Consider the following 14,200-nt stretch of genomic DNA (forward strand, 5'->3'; position numbering starts at 1 on the left):
TGAAGTTTCAACGAAAAATCTTAATTTTATAAAAAAAACTCTCATGTGTAGTTATAGCCATATTAAATATGGGTTGGAGTCTTGTAACAAACAGATGTAAAACAAACCGAAATTTTTAAAAAGATTGGATGACCTTAAAATTATTATCGTCGAAATAAGCTTGTGGCTATTGACATTAATTTACTTGTGTAAGCAATCTTCTTTAAAAAAAAAAGGATTTTCAAAGCTTCTCAAATTTTGAGCCTTCGTATCCGTTATTCACAACGTGAAGTCGCTCACAAGAAGGAACCTATAGACTTCTGTTTTTCTAACTACTAAAGTTAACCCTTAAAGTGCTGAGCTGTTTTAAAATGAGTGCATACAATATGGAATTTCGATTCTGATGATTAAAGGCTAAGCTACCACACGCGTCTTAAGGGTTAAAGATAGGATTCAACATCAAGACCTGGAAGTCGAACAAACTTGTTACTATTTTCAGCACATGATGTATCAAACGAAATTCTAAAATGGATTTATTATTTCGTGTAGCGGAAATTTCTCTAGTGTGGAGTGCAGTGGTTCAATCTAGTCCAGATGACATCTGCCAAAGCAACGACATTGATCTTGTGATTATAATAGACTGTCTTTTCCCGCCCTTGCAATGGGGCATGATACAAAATATTGTGGGTTTATTTAATACTACAAGATCACGAGATGAAACTAAAAATCTGAATGTGGAATTATTCGATTTATTTAGCCAGAGTAAGTTCATTATTGATGACTCGAACATTGACAATGTTTCCGACCTTTGCCAAATGATTACGGATGCTTTAGATGACAATGTATTTAAACTAGAACAAAGCTTAAAAAGAGAAAATTATAATTCTTCAAATTTGATTATCATTGCTATCTATAGAAAAAACAATAGACACAAACCCAATCATTATTTACGTAATGTAAAATACAAAAAGCTTTTAGAAATTTGCATAACGCATGGGAGAGATAAATGCAAATCAAACCATTCTCCTAACTATGTCAAAGTTGACAGCGAAGACGACCTAAAGTATAACAATGACGTAAGTCTAAAGTTATGTTCTCGATGCTTAAGGAGCTGGTTTCCAATAAACGATGCGCAAAATAAACGTCTCATTAGCTCTTGTTTTCATTTTGATGAACAAAAAAATAGCCTAAGTTGGCAGGAAGCTGCAAACAACTGTAGACAAAAAAGGTCACATTTAATAACATTTGAAACAATACAGAGTTTTAAAATCTTTACTTCAGGCTTGAAGAATATTGAAAGTTTTTTAAAACTTGACTTCAGTTCAGAGGCTTTAACACTCTTTTATATAGGTCTGAATACCCTGAATGTCAGATACAATAAACATTTAGTGTGGATTAATAACAATCCCATGGATGTGTTTTTGTACTCTGTAATAGAAAATTGGAGAAAATCTTTTAACAGCGAGAAAACTTGCTTTGCTTTGAAGTATAATGCTTTACAAAACAAGAAGAAAATGATTACCAACGTAGATTGCACATCGAAGAAGTCGAAATATAGTTTTTGTGAACAAAAAATTTTTCAATCATTTAAAGCTATAAAAAGTAATTCACAAATGCGTACGTATGCGGTTCCTAATGATAACTTTATTAACAACAACAGTAAGATTACTTCTATTTCGAATAGCAAAACTTTATCCGGAATTGATTTTCCGAAATTTTTTTGTAAAGAAAATTCTGATCCGCAGTCGTATAACTATGTTTGTGACGGGGTGTTAGATTGCGTCAATAAAATGGATGAAAAAAGATGTAACTATGACATTCAAAAATTAGAAGAATGCATTAAAAACGAAAGGTTTGTGTGTAGAGAGCCCAACGTTCATGGGCTTACATGTATTGCTAGAAGGCAAGTGTGTGATATGATTAAAGATTGTCCAGATGGAAGTGATGAGTCAAACTGTGACGATTGTATTTTCACTCAGTGCTCACCAAATGTTTGTATTCCTGACCATTGGACGCTGAATTGTTCTATAATTAATCAAGAAAGAATGAATGAACCTGATGACAAGTTAAGTCTAAATAATACCATTATCACTGAGTCTAAGTTACATAACTTGAATGAGTTGAAAACTATGTGTAACTTAACTTATAATGAAAGTAATGAGATGTATAACAAACTTAAGTATAATCAGGATTGGGCTCCGAAATGTATTGATATAAAAGACAGGCATGGCGCTCATATTGGATGTTCTGATTTTTCACATTTGCGGAACTGCTCAATGTTCCAATGTCCTGAAGGTTTCTCAAAGTGTTGGGAATCTTATTGTATTCCAGATTCATTTATTCACGATGGGGTCAAAGATTGTCCTCATGGGGAAGACGAAGAAGAACATATCGTTACTACCGGACTACACTTTGCATGTTACCTCAGTTCTAAGAAACTTCATCCTATCTATATCTGTGACGGTAAACCACAATGCCCTAGAGGTGATGATGAGTTAAACTGTCAAGTCCTGCATTGTCCATCTGGTTTCATCTGTCTGGACGGGACGGTCAGTGTCAACGACACAAACACTTTGCTCAACATGTCTTCCTTTTCCCCAGACACAACATATTTAGATATTTCTGGTATTGATGTGTCTCCAACGGAGAATTTTCTAAATATCCAACATTTAAAAAAATTGTTGGTTTTCATTGTTTCCAGGTGTCGTATTGATGATAACACACAAATTATAGCTGATAGTAATGTGATTTATCATTTAGATGTCAGCTACAATAACCTTTCAAAATTTTCTTATTCCGATTTGATTTCAAACTTTTTGAACATTTTTTTCCTAAATGTTTCACATAATACTGAGCTCCATTTTATTCCACGATTTTATTTCAGAAGGTTTGAGAAACTTACTTACTTAGATCTTTCATTTTCTAAAATTAGTGAAATCAATTTAAAATATAATCAAGAAATGAAATATCTATATTTCTTAGAAACAAATTTAGAGAATATCGATCTGTCTGGAAATGCCAGATATCGAATTATTGACTTAAGAAATACTCGCGTTTCAGATACCACAAAAGAAAATTTTTTCAACAACATTAGTGTAAGAGATAAAGTGTTAGCAGACTACAAACTTTGTTGTTCATATTTCAGAGGAGAAAAACTTCTAGCTCATCAATGTGAAGCAGAAGAAGAAACTTTATCAACTTGTGAGGATCTTATCGGACATTCTTTAAAACGAGTCTTTCTCTGGATTGTTGCAATTTGTGCAGTTTTGGGAAATATGATCTCTTTGGGCTACCGTATTTTATTTGAACGAGCAACACTTTACCTGCCATATTTATTATTTGTTACTTGTCTTGGTGTTTCTGATCTTCTGATGGGTATTTACCTTGTCATTATTGCCTCTGTAGATGTAGTTTATAGAAATATCTACATTATATATGAATCTTCTTGGAAACAAAGTACACTGTGTCAGATAGCCGGAACTTTGGCCACATTGTCCAGTGAAACGTCCACTTTTTTTATTCTGCTCATAACACTTGAAAGATTTCTGACCATCAGATTTCCTTTTGGTGAGCACAAAATCTCAAAATTGGGTAAATATGTTTTGATATCTTTAGCTTGGTGTTTGGGATTTCTCTTGTCTGTAATTCCCACAATGTATGAAGAAAATTCTTTATACTCCACTAATGGAATGTGTCTTGGATTTCCTTTGAGGAAGTCTAATGGTATCGCTTGGATTTATTCTGTGACCATATTTCTTTTCTTTAACTCTTTTTTGTTCATCGTTATCGCCATTGGTCAGTTTTTAATTTTCATGACAATATCTCAACATAGTTCTAAGTTTAAAACTGAATGTCAAACTTCAGCTAGAAGAGCAGATAACATTACAGTGGCTCTCAAACTGTCAGTAGTAGTGCTGTCAAACTTTATCTGCTGGTTTCCAGTTTGTGTCATGGGAATAAGGACAGTGGTCAGTGACTATGAAGTGACCAGTGAGACCTATTCCTGGATAATAGCTCTAGTGCTGCCCATTAACTCGGCCTTAAATCCAATTCTGTACACATTACCCCGCGTGTACAAATTATGGACAGAATTTAGGCGAAGAAAATCTTCAGCTGCATAATTCTAAAAATTTTCCTTCATTTTTGTTTTCATATATATAATTAGATTTTAGACTGACATGTTTTATGATATGGAACATTTTCAATTACTTAATAAAATGTTATCGTGTATCATGATTTTCATCTTGAGCATTATAATTTAATTTTTATTTCCAGTATATTAAACTTGTTCATAAAACAACATAACTTATTCAAAACCTTTTTGGTAGATCTACTATGTTTGTTTGTTTTAAATGTTTCTGATGCTCCTTCAGAGTTGAAGATAATGAACTTCTTAGTACAAACCTTCCACATGACAACGGGGGATGGGAGCGGGAAGGGTTTGAACCCGGGACTATCGAAAAGTTCGAACGACTGGCCAGAGCACAAACCGCACGACCGGGCAGCCCTTCCAGCCAGGCAGCCATCTACATCTCAATGCAAGTTTAATTGCTAAACAAATCTTAATTTTTAATCTTTTTGTACTCCTTTATTATTTATTATTATTTTTAAAACGAGATTCCCCGTATTTATCTGTGAAAATAAAACACGTTTTGCATACATTTATTTTTTTTAATGTTTTTCCTGAAAGTGAATTTCCCCACCTTTGTATCGTACATTGATCTTGTCTGTCGCATTTAATTCTTCTGTGGCATTATTTACGTTTCCTATAGCAAGATTTAATGATAAGAAATCATACTACCAAATACTACCAAATACTACCCCTACTTCTATGTTATTGCTACCATTATTGACTTCTGGAAAAAAAAATCCTTTACTTTTCTTGAGCATCTGATTGGTTTATCTTCATCTTTCAAATAGGTCCGTTTCATTTTCTTACCGATTTTCGAAAAAGAGCCCCTATAAAGATGTTACCTTTCATTTTCTTGTCAATTTTTTTTCTGCTAAAGAGAATCAAAGTTCATTGTATGTTATTATTATTATATTATTTGTATTATTATTATTATTTTTATTATTATTATTATTATATTTTGTTATAAAACATAATGTAATAAATTTATATAACATAATGTAATGAACTCATAAAAAGCTTAATTTAAATAACTTATCTAGCATAATGTATTACATTTATATAGGATAATGTAATAAATTTCTATAACATAATGTAATAAACTTATATAGTTTATAGTAATAAACATATCTAGGATAATGTAATAAATTTATATAACAAAATGAAATACATTTATATAACATAATGTAATACATTTGTATAACATAACACACACATTTATATCATATAATGTAATAAACGTATATTATTCCTCTACAAATAAATATTTGGATGCTAAAACACCCCGGAGCGTCAAGTTGTTATTAGTTTCTACCTCAGTCCCTCTCTATTACTCTCCCGCTCTTACCCTCTCTTTCTATCTCACTCTCTCCCTCTTTTACTCTCCTTCTCTCTACCTCTACTTCTCTTATTATCTCTCCTCATTTTCTCTCCTTCGCTTTCTTTCTTTCTCTCTTCCTCTTTTTCTCTTTCCGTTTCTCTCTCTCCTCTCTCTTTTTCTGTCCTTCTTTTTTTTTCATTTTCTCTCTCTCTCTCTAGCTCCCTACTTCTATATTAGCACTGTTTATTTTAATTGTCTCTAAAAAAATATACGTTTGATTTGGATAGGAACGGCCAGCGTTATAACGCGTCCCTCCCTCATACAAACATAATTGTGGCCGGTAAATTATTGTATCATTTTTTCCATCCTCTCACCCCCAACACAAATGTTCGGCTTCAATACTAGCTCTGGCTTTTCTCGACTTCAACAACCAACATGGAAATGTTTAAAAGCTTCTATTTTAGCTTTTCGTTCCTATCTGCACAAACAAAAATCCTCCCAAAAACATACACAAACACTCATTTAATAGAACCTCAAAAATATTTGCTGTTTTCGTGAAAAAAAAAAATGAAAATATCTATCTGGTTTTGTTAGTTAAGCTTTTTTTTAGTATCACCAATGGGGAGTTTAGAACCAAGGAATAATGGATTTCAAGAGTGTATATACTTTTTTTACACACGCTTTCACGAAGCTATTTCCTATTTAAAGGAAAATAAAAGAAAATTTGCTAAAAACTTGAAAAGAAAATAATACGAACTCGATTTTATTGTGTTATTAAATATTTCGGTCATCGGGGAAATACCAAACATCAATATCAAAGGTTTAATTAAATCTTGTGATTTGCAATGCAGCGTTCAGATCGCTATTATTGAGCACTAAAGAGATAAAAGTAACCTGCATACGAATTTTCACTTGAATTCGTTCGGTAATTGCTCAGAATTCTTGATAGCCCAATGACTAAATAGTATTATACGAATATATTCTTTGATTTGTTCTTAGGTTTTTTTTTGGTACACAGTGTTGTTCTCTTTGTTGTTTTATCATGTTTTCCATAAGTTGTTATATATTGTTCCAGTGCTTTTATTGTGTTGTTTTACACACGTTCACATACCGAGGCATCATCATAGCTGTTGATATGGAAGCCTACCATGACAAAGCGGGCCGAATAGGAAAGACAGGCTGCATTTTCCAATGACTGGTGCCTATCTGGACAATTCAAGCTATTGGACTTGGGACAAAATACACCTACTTAACACAATCGTCATCCCAAAAGCAACGAATGCATGCGAGAGTCATCTGCTCAAATTGAGAAAAGACTAAATGTGGCTCAACAAAAATGGCTAAGACGGATTTTAGAGTTACAAAGATCGGGTCCCAGACAAATGAATCCTATGCCAAACTGGGACTCAATTACTAAGAGTTGCAATGACATGGACGCTAATACGAGGAAAAAGCAGAGACGTTATCGTATAAATTGGCGGCACACTTTTATGTAGGACCTCAGAGCAGTGGACACCAGGTGGAAAGGACAGATCCTGTGTGGGGCAGCTCGCCGCCCAATGCGCGGGAGGATCTAAGTCTAAGTCATAAAGTATTCTCCATTGCGCTCTATTTTCTAGCTGTTATGTAAACTGCTCAATGCGATCTGACAATAGATCGAAATGTCTATGATCAAGTGACATTTAACGACATCCCAACCAATGCTGCTAATCAACTATTAATAAATGTTAACTGCAGCATCAAAGACACACAAAAAAGACAGCAGATTCATTGTAGAACCAGTTTGGTTTAGCGTGACATTAATATGGATAAATGTCACAAAGACATGCCCATTTCTCACTACGGTTAATACAATTTCTTTTTTCTAATATAGCGCTACTTTCATGCTTAAAGCATGCTTAAAGCGATATTGTCCAATCTCATTTGTGGACCAGTTGGGGAGGGGGATAAGGAGGTATCTGGGAGAAGATTTTCCATTTCCGTGCTACCTTTAGACGCTCAGAAAACACTACTCTGCTCGAGTCGGGTGTCGAACCTCTAGCCATCTTTCATAGGTAGCCAAGCCAAGTTCTCGACCACGCTTCCTTCTTATACTACCAATACAACAATACTATCAAACTATAACATCAACGTAATAACTTTCATGATCTTGCCTCTAAAAAGTAGTCGTGTAAGGTAACATTCAGATATAATCATTTTACCTTTTTTTAAAAACAAAAAACATTTGACAAAGTGATGTTACGAAACCTCACTGGTATGTAATGAGTTGTTGTTAAGAGTTCTAGTGAATTACCAATAGATAAAAAGTATTCCAATGTTCTACATTGAATGACGGCATTTTCAGATGAGGTTATGAAACCAAGTCGGCTTCACGAACATATAACAATATCCAAAAAATAATTTAAGAATATTCATGAACAATTCTAAAATCTACTAAGTTTTATGATATTCTTTGAAAATGGATTAAAACCAAAATTATTTTTTTTTAAAACAATTATTTAAAAAAAACAACAACATATGTTACACAAAAAGACTTATTTCTGTTAGTGATGAAATATTATTTCAAAATTGTCTAGTTATGTAGCTTATGACGGCATATAGGGAACCATCAGTGGTTGGACAATGGCATAATAAGTAATGTAGAATAAAGAACAGATCTATTCACTATTCACCTTGTGAGTTATGATACACAGGCAACATCTTAAGAAAAGTTTAGCCCGCAATTTCATTTCTATTTGAATCTAATTATAAAAATTGTAAACAAAATACAAACCCATGCCGAAAATGCCCGAAAATAATCTCATCTTTCAACAGTTTTGTGAGACAAATAATGAAAAAGATGTTAGACTCTTGGTGTAAACTGAAGTTCGCTGGATTTCGAAAGTGGTTTGTTATTGCTCGTTTTGTTAAATACACTTTTTTTTCTGAGAAACAGGAAGATTCAACTGTTGGAGGTGACTTAAAGCGGGCTAATAAAATGGCTTTACATGGTAGGCATCTAAGGCAAATGAATGAAACCAAACTCCGACTGCAAGGAAAGAAATGTAGTTTCATTGATTATATCATTTTTTTTTTCCTTTTATCGAGATATTAAATCTATTTTAAGGAGTTTTACAATCTCACATAACTTCTTTGTTGACAAATGAAGTACTGCCTAAGGACATCGATGTCTATGCAATTCACATAACAATGCTCTATGAAGAAATGACGATACGCTTCTAGGATGTAAATAAATATAAAAAATAAATATAAATGACTATTATTAAAACATCTGTTACTGATGTTCAAATTGAGTTGCAGAAAAAAATAGATTTACACAATTATGTCTTCAGTAAAAAGAATGTTAACATAGGAGGCACAACAGAGATGTGGCTGCATTTGAATGTTTCAGTAAAATTCCAAAACTGTGGTCGAAAATGGGATTATTTTTTAGTTTATCCTTCAACATACATGGTAAACCTAGATTTAGTGCGTAACAAACTTAATGAATAAGCAAAGAAAGTAGCCACTAAAAGAGACCTTCGCCTTACTTTGGCTAATTTAAAGCTTGAAGTTTCTAATATTATCAGATTGCAGGAGGCACAATGGTTCCCATTAGCTTAATTTCATTTTTTAGTGAATTCAGCAATAATAATATTTATATTAAAGGTAAAACTAAGTTTATATTTAAACCTAAAAACACTAGATCCTACTATTCAAATATTTAAAAGGGGACTTTTCTTAAGATTTGAAAGAAAGTCATGACAATGAGATTAATTTTTTAAATGTAACCACTGCTAATTATTTGACATAATTTTTGTATAATGATAATAATGGCAATGTCTTCAATTTCGAAAATTACTGCTGAATGCAGTGTTTCACATAACTACGCAAACCCAGTTGCGACCTGCATATTTTCCCAAATTTTATGCAGGCAAAGCCGTTGTCTGCTGGCCGTCTATTTAAGTTTTCTTTCCGTATTTTGAGACCGTCTTCAATAATGACTTTTCTTCGAGTCTCAAATGTTTGACCCGCAGCTTTTGTGAGAGCTCTCCAACTGTCTCTTTCAGAGGCCATCTGATGCCAGAGAATGCTGTCAGATACTTTCCTCCATGCCAGTGAGGGCATCTTTATAGCGCTTACGGGGGGGCACCTCTGTAACTCTTAAGATCACCAAAGAAAATCGCCTTTGGCAAGCAGTCGTGTCCCATGCGGGATAAGTGATTTTGACAGCATACAAATTAATAAATAAATGACATTTTGTTCAAATTTACTTTCTCACGCTTCTTCATAAATGTTTTTTTTTAGAGAGGGCGCTGGCGGATTTTTAAAAAGAAAAAATACGGAAAGGGAGCGCAGGTTTAAAAAGGTTGAAGACCACTGGTCTAGAGGTTAGGGTTAGGGTTAGGGTTAAACCAAGAAGATAGATGCGTAAGCGTCTATCCAAATTTACATTTACTTATTTATTACATTGTAAAATTATTACTTTCAAACTAGTTTTCCCCATATGGCCAACGAGCTCAGCGATATAAATCAACTATTATATTTTTTAGAAAGATCCTTAGAGCAGTATTCGAGATCAAAATCGACTCTCCATGAGGGAGTGACTTGACTAGAGGTGTAAAAAAAAAACGCTGTAAAAAAGCTAAGGGAGATAATCCATGTGATGGTGAAAATATTTTTTAGCTAAGTGGAGATAAAACATGAGGAAATTAGATGATAAGAATTGAAAGTTGGCAATAGTATAATAAAATCATTTAATGCTAATGCAAAGATTATATTAAATCAAAACCGCTTGACCAATCCTGATAAAACTTGGCAGAAATGTTCCTTGGGTACTAACTTAGACCGTAGTGTATGTATTGTAGCCCTAAAACACACTCAAGACCCTAAAAAGAAAAAGTTGACTAACCTTATTGAAGCATAATAACTTTGTAGTTCCAGCCCATAGTGATCATCTACAGGATCTGGATCTACAACTAATTTCAAGAACTACACTTTGCGCAGATAGTTTTTTACTTTGACACATGAAAATACACAATATAGTCTATTGATTTCATTCCATAGTAAAATTAACCTTCAATTTTGTGTTTCAAAAGCATTTTTACATCAATTCGTTCCATATATCTGAGAATTCAGAACGTCCTGACTTACTTATAATCCCTTTCATTTAACAAATCGGGTAAACCCGTTTTGTACTTTATATCCTATTCATCTATCGCTTCTTTCCTTTTTAATAGATATGAATCTATTCGGGTAAATCAATTTTCGCAAAACTAATTTTTTTCGTAGCGAAAGAGAAAAACTTGAAAGGATCATAAGCTAAGTTTAAAATACATCTAAATCCAATTCACTAGATTAGTAAACACAAATTAAGGCCCGCAGGCCGCAGGTAATATCCGGCTAGTTCTATATAAGGCTAGCTGATACCCGTGCTTCGTTCTTCACCTTTATTTTAACCTATTTAACCTATTGAACAGTTGGGGCAAGACAAATGATATGTGGACTGTCTTTCTCCATTTCTGTATTTCTTATGCTTAAATGGAACTTCTTTCAATGGCAGGCCCGCATATTCTTTTATGTCGTCTTCCCAGCCCTGTCTCTGTCTGCTTTTTCTTTGTCCCTGAAGGAGGGTCTCTGCTAGCCCCGAGGTCCATAGGATATGGCAATAGGGCTTTAGCTTGCCTTTTTGCACATTAGTTAGCACGTCATCGTGAGTTCTAACTTTGTCTTGCGGTCTTTATAAATGATATCTAGGAACAACTAATTTCATTCTCTTTGGTTCTGCAGTCAGTGTCTAAGATTCGTAAGCATATAAAATGTGGCCGCGACTAGGGAGGGCATCAGTCTGGTTTTAGTGTCAACGGCTATGCCTTTGTCTTTCCATATTGTTTTGAATCTTGCCTATGCTGCTGTGGATTGTGCAATTGTTGCTTGTAGATTAGGTTTTGTTCTTTCATCTGAGACGATAGCAGATCCAAGATATTTAATTTTACTGACACTTGTCAGCTTTTTACCTCCAATACTGATGCCACTGTTAATGCCCTGTTGGCTATTGGTCATATTTTAAAAAAAAATTGATTTGTATACCATTTGCGTCGGAACTCTTGTGTAAATGCATTACCCAATTAGATAGCTCTGCCTCTGTCCCTGGCAGACCATCTATGTCAGCGATGGGCAAACTACGGACTGCGTGCCAAGTCCGGCCTTCGGAAAGGCTTAATACGACCGCCACATATTTAATAAAAATAGAAAAATTATAAAAAAATTACCTCATCATGTAAAAATTCATGCTTTTATTACGATAGGAAACTTAAGAGTAATATTATATTTAATTTGTATGATTTGAGACTTGGTGCGTTTACTGATTTAAAATTCGCACAAACTAAGTAGGCATAAACAAACTTCAGTGAACGTTGAAATTGAAGACTCCTGTAAACAAGTGATTGTTTGGTGTCTATTGTCTCTTTATTTCATTGAGCGATTCTAAAATGTCAATTATAAAAGTCAAGCTGATTCAGGAAGTAATCGTTTTTGTTTTAAATAATAGTGCACGTAGAATTTTTTTCCATATAAATTTAAGGTCAAACACTATGTCTCATGTATATATTGTTTGCTAATGACGAACGAAAACAAAAAGCTCAACACCATTATTAGGCCTGAAAAATCTTATTGAAAACGATTAATAGTTATAAGAAAGCTGTAATGGCATCATAATATACAATATTGCTCAAAGTGAAAAACCTTAGCATCTAGATTTGAATTGGAAAATTAGAAGATAACAATAAAAATAACATCACTGTTAGCCTCAAAGATTATTTAGCTTAGGTTCCGCTAGATTACTATGAGCGAAAGTATCGACTTAAATATATGAAATTGAGCGAAAACAAAGAGAATTGGTTAAAAACATTTCTAATTGCACAGATTTATTTTTGAGAGTCTTGATCTAGTACACATTTTTTTACATGACTAATCCAAACTAATTTTTTCGCTTGTTTATCATTCCCTTTCTTCTTGTCTTTTGTCTACAGTTCACACTAAATCGCCGCACAAGACTGCTTGCGCTATGTTACGTAAAATACTTAACATGGACATTCGTACTTTATCATTCATAAATGTTACAAGCATTTGCAAATGTTACAAGCTCTATGCTATGTTCAACCTTATGGCACGTGTACACCATAATCCTCACGAAATAAACCCTCCCCGGCATGGCAATAAACATCACTCTTATCTATGATTTAAATGTAGCAATGGGGCGGAGTCTCATTCATAGGCATGGAACATCTATTGAATACTCCAAAGATCATATCTCTCTTTCGCTTTCTAGTATACACATATTTGTGGTTATTCTTCATGAGTTCATCTATCCGCCTTCTTACAAAAAAAAAATGATTTCGTAAGAGTGGAAGAACAGTTTTCTGTTTTGATATTACTACTGTAAAATAAACTCGGTAGAAAGGGGTAATGTTTTTGCTTTTGTAAACAATATTTCATGGATGCAGTATAGCGTTACAATTTTTTTTTGGTTGAAAAATCGCTTGTATTTTAACGATATATTGTTTACGCATTGACTATCTAAAAGAAATCAATAAAGAATGCATTTCTTATTCTGGCTGATCGGAATTAGTTTAACGTGTAGTAAAGCGGACTACGATAGCCCAACAGATATATGCCAGAGTAGTGAGCTAGATCTTAATATATTGATAGACTGTCAGCACCCGCCACGTAAATGGGACATGATTAGAAACATCATACATTTGTTCCGAACTTCTGGCTCAGCAAATAGAACTAAAAAACTATCAGTGACATTGATAGATATGTTTAGTTTAAATATCATGACTCTACAGGATTGGAACATGAACAATGTATCAGAACTTTGTCAGATGCCCACAAACCATAACGATCTAAAGACATTTAAAAAAAAAAAATTAAGTCTACAGAACCAAATCCTGAACGGAGATGATGAAGATTCCGAATCATTCATTATATATATAACCCAAAAAAAGCAAAATATCGTTTTTGAATTTTTAAAGTACTCATCAAGTTTTAGAAATCGTCTCATGATTATTATTTCAGATCGGAAATTTTTGGTTGGAACTGAGGGTTATGGTAACGTTATCGAGGTGGATGGTGAAGACGACCTGTTGTATAACAATGAATTGAGCGTTAAGTTATGTTCACGGTGCTTAAAAGGCTGGTTTCCGACTTATCATGCTGAAAATAAACTCATCATAAAATCGTGTTTGCTTTATGAGAAGGAAACAAAACGCCTAACCTGGCAGGATGCTGCCAACTACTGTGCTCAAAAAAGGTCACATTTGATCACGTTTGAAACAAGATTGGATTTCACATTCATCCAATCAAACTTAGAGAACTTGGTCAAGAATTTTTCAAAAAAAAATTTCCATGCAAAGGAAGCAGTGCTGTTTTATATGGGACTAAACACTTTAAACGCCAGACTTAACGAAAAACTATTGTGGATCAATAGCAGACCAGTTGCTTCATTTATGTACTCACTAATAAATGCGAGCACATCAAGAAATAGCAAGAAGGATTGCTTTGTTTGGCAATACACTGGGATTGAAACAAAGGACCGAGTAATACTAAACGTTAACTGCGAAGTTAAAAAAACTAAGGATATACTATGTGAGCAAGAACTTTTACAGTCATCAGACTCTTTCCTATTTCCAATTAGTCATTCAAATATACTTAAATATGTGGTTCCTAATAATAATTTCATTCAAATAAAAAATGATATTGTTGCTATTTCGAATACTTTTATTTCAGAA

The sequence above is a fragment of the Biomphalaria glabrata genome, chromosome 11, assembly GCF_947242115.1.
Source record: "Biomphalaria glabrata chromosome 11, xgBioGlab47.1, whole genome shotgun sequence".
NCBI classification, from domain to species: Eukaryota; Metazoa; Mollusca; class Gastropoda; family Planorbidae; genus Biomphalaria; species Biomphalaria glabrata.